This window comes from Cryptomeria japonica, chromosome 3, assembly GCF_030272615.1.
Source record: "Cryptomeria japonica chromosome 3, Sugi_1.0, whole genome shotgun sequence".
In the NCBI taxonomy this organism is placed as follows: Eukaryota; Viridiplantae; Streptophyta; class Pinopsida; order Cupressales; family Cupressaceae; genus Cryptomeria; species Cryptomeria japonica.
This window is the reverse complement of record NC_081407.1, coordinates 980,044,652-980,048,525: the sequence shown is the minus strand read 5'-3', so window position 1 is coordinate 980,048,525 and position 3,874 is coordinate 980,044,652.

Below are 3,874 nucleotides of genomic sequence, written 5' to 3'. Positions count from 1 at the left end.
TCTGGGTTTGATTTCCCTTTGATTAATATTAGAAAATAGGTGCCATTTTAGAAATGTGAATTAGATCTTTTCATATGCATTAAATCAAATATATAATTGGACAAATATTTTTTGAATATTAATTAATTTATTTCCGCAAAGAGCTTTTTATTGCTCAATTAAACCTGCAAACATGATGGAGGTTGTAGATGCTACTGCACCAGAAATCAGCACACTGCTCCATAGAATTTAATTGCCATCATTGGTCTCATTCTTTTGTGTTAAAACTCAACACATCCTTTGATTTGTATAACTTGTGGCACTAGCAGTATGGTATTAATACTAAAATATTGTTCACGAAGAAATTTAATATTGTTAAGCTTGCTTGAAAATGGAAGTATATTGTTAAGCTTGCTTGAAAATGGAAGTATATTTTTAATAAGTTGTAACAAGAGCTGCAAAGCAGCGAAGTTCCTGCCAAAAAAATGCAGGGACTGAATTTGCAGAAATTGTGTCTAAATCAATATACTTCAATATATTGATTTATTAACATACACTTCATTGCAGGGACTAAAGATAAAAGGCAAGGAAATTGTAAACATACATTTCATTGCATATTAAAACTGAACCAAGTAAATGATAATTGGTTTGGCACAAAAAAGATCCATGGAAATGTACCCCGATACACCACCAAATTTTAAGATAATGATTAACAGTGTAATACTGTATTCAAGTGAATGCAGCCTATGTTATAAGCAAAATTGACTTTTCTCAATGTAATGACAAATAACGACTGTTAAAGGTTAAATTGTTTGTGATAGAACTCCGAGGAACAAATTGGATATATCCTAAAATCTTTTGACACTGTTAATTTGAGAGTAGGCAGGCATCATAAAATAGTTAGATCAAATTTCCACTCAAAGACATTTAAAACATGTCAGAAGGATTGTTAATAAAGGCTTAAAAGAGAAAGACTGATCTTTAAACTTATTTAATGCATACTCGACCTTGGTATGACAAATGTTTAATTAGTGTTTTAACATTCCAATCAACAAGAGAAATAATTTATCAGCACTTATTTTTTTCCATTACCATGTGAACTAAATCCCAACAGATATCTAGGGGAAAAGTACAGGCTCCCTAATTTACAGTTAATAGTGGCAGAAGATTATGAAGCAGATAATTAAATTTCATAGTACACAAGAAAAAGAACAAATGACAAATTCAAGAATTGTGATGCATTAATAATTTCAAAGTACAGTTTTTGATTTTTGTTGATAACTAATCTTCTTAATTGGATTAACAAATTTTTCATCACCTAGGATTTCAAAACCATGCTTCCCGCTCACGATGCTTCTGCTGCCAATAGGGTTTCTTTGGATGGTGCGGCTGCTGCTGGGCCGGCTGCTGCTGGAATCTCGTGCGATGGGGCGGCCCCTATTGTGCTAGCAGCGGATGGTGGAAAACACACTGTGTTTGCTGTGGCTGCCAAGGGGGGTAATGCTTCGAACGGTTCGCAAATTTTTTTTGAGGTTTGTAGGGGAGGGGAAAATACAGCTGTTTGTTTTTCCGGCCCTTCCATTGCCGCCCTTGGTCATAAGGTGCAAAGACGGTCTGGGGAGAGGCTTGTCTCGGTCTCGTGCTCCATGTCGATTAAGTTGTCTGAGGAGATTGAGAGAGGTAGATTTGAGTGATTCTATCCTCTCTTCTCGTGGAGTGATTTGTAGGTTCAAGGGTTTTTGGCCCAGTCTTCCTAACTTGCATGCTTGGATTTCCGAGTGTTGGGGGCCACTCATTTTTGATAAGGTACATATTAACCCTATGGCAAACAGATTTTTTATAGCTAAGTTTGAGAATGTAGAGGATAGAAGAACAATTTTATGTGATAATATTTTTAGCTGGGAAGATAAATTTGTATTGATGATTAAATCGTGGTATGCTGATTTCCATCCATCTTTGGAAATGTTTAATAAGATTCCAATTTGGGTGCGGCTCCCTAATCTCCCCCTTCACTTTTGGGTGGATCCTCTGTTTGAGGAGGTGGGTGATGCATTTGAGGATTTTTGATGGTTGATAATGATTCTAATGATATCTATCATTCCACTTTTGCCCGTATCTTGGTTGAGATAGATATTTCTAAAGGGTTGCTTGTTGAGATTTTGCTCAATACTTCTAAGGGTTGTTGGGTTCAACCTTTAGACTATGAGGGGATCCCCTTCAGATGTAGGAGATGCTTCAAAACTGGTCATGCAACTTCTCACTGTGGTACTGAGAATAAATCTTTGGCAGCTTCGTGGTGGAAAGGGGTGTTAGTTCAACACTACACTGTTGAGAAAATTTTTGAGCATCATTTGGTTTCTCAGGAGGTTGCGTTGGATTCCTAGTGTGATTCCCGCTCGTGTAGGAGATTTTTGTTGGGGTTGTTGGTGCTAATGGGTTTTGCGGGCTTCAGACGGAGACTCTGTCCGAGTCCTCTATTGATCGGGGGAATGGGCCCTAGGCGTCCACTTCTTGCGTCAATGTCTTGGGTGATATTGGTTCGTTTGTCGAGAGAGATTTTGTCAATGTGTTGGTGGGTGTTTCTCCTATTGGTTTTTCCTCTCAGGTGGGGGGTGGTTTTGTAGATTGGCATAGTAAGGCCGTACAAGTGGAGGAGGGTTGGGTCATTGTTCAAGGAAAGAAAGCTAAGTTTTCTTCGCCCTCTTTTGATATGACTCTTTGTTCCCACAAGAGCAAAGTTAAAGGTAATTCTTGATGGGCTGGCTTTTGGCCAGCTGTTGGTTTTTGTTTCTGGCTATGGGAGTCTCGTCTTTTGGTTGTCTGTTTATCTAATGCTTCATCTTTAAGACAAATTCTCTTTTGAGTTTTGTTGATTCTATTTCTTTTAGAATCTCCTTTGTAAAGGGTTTCGGGGACCCCTTCAAAACCTGTTTTTCCCATAATAAAAAACAATTCATGTGAAATAGATAAGTGGAATTACTTGAAAACCAATAAATTTAAGATATATGCCTATGTAATATAAGGGTTACACGAGCATGTTGACGAGGGGCTACACAGTTTCCAGGCATGGAATACCTAGTGCAGAGCCCCAATACTTGGGTAAGTGGATTCATTAAACTAGAAAAGAACTTGAAACCAAATTCTAATTCTAAAAAAATGTCAGAGAATTTATGTTGTCATTAATTTTTTATTTTTATTTTCATCATTATCTTTTATTTTTTGTTATTAATCTCTGTTTTTCATGATCATTTTTCTTTTAATTTCAAGAAGGAAGCACGTGGACAGTGCAGTGAGAATGACATCGAATACATGGGAAACACACTCTAAAGACAGGGTGCATCCCTCAAATGCACTAATTATGTCACTAGGTGCGGGTGCATCGAAACCCACATACCGAGATTGGACTTGAGTGGTTCAAAATCATATTGAAAAGTTGAAAGCTACCTGATCCACCTAGTTATTGGCATATTCTATCTTAGATTATAATTTGTTCCTGAATCCTACTTTTGTGGTAATGCTAATAAAAATATAAATATATTGTCACTATGGGGTTCTCATCTGAAATACGGTACCATGTAAGCTATTTGATCCCCATAGTTATTGGCATATTCTATCTTAGATTATAATTTGTGCCTGAATCCTACTTTTGTGGTAATGCTAATAAATATATAAAAATATTAAGTCACTATGGGGTTCTCGTTTGAAATACGATACCACGTAGAGCACATGTATCAAAATGACGAGGAAGTAATTGTGGATCCATCTCATCCATATAACTAAATATTAGGATTTGCAAGCAAAGAATATGATATTTTGAGAACCATACACAAACTTGTTGTCTAGATCACATAAAATATACTTACCACTACAAGATTTCACACTGTAAAGGAAAAAC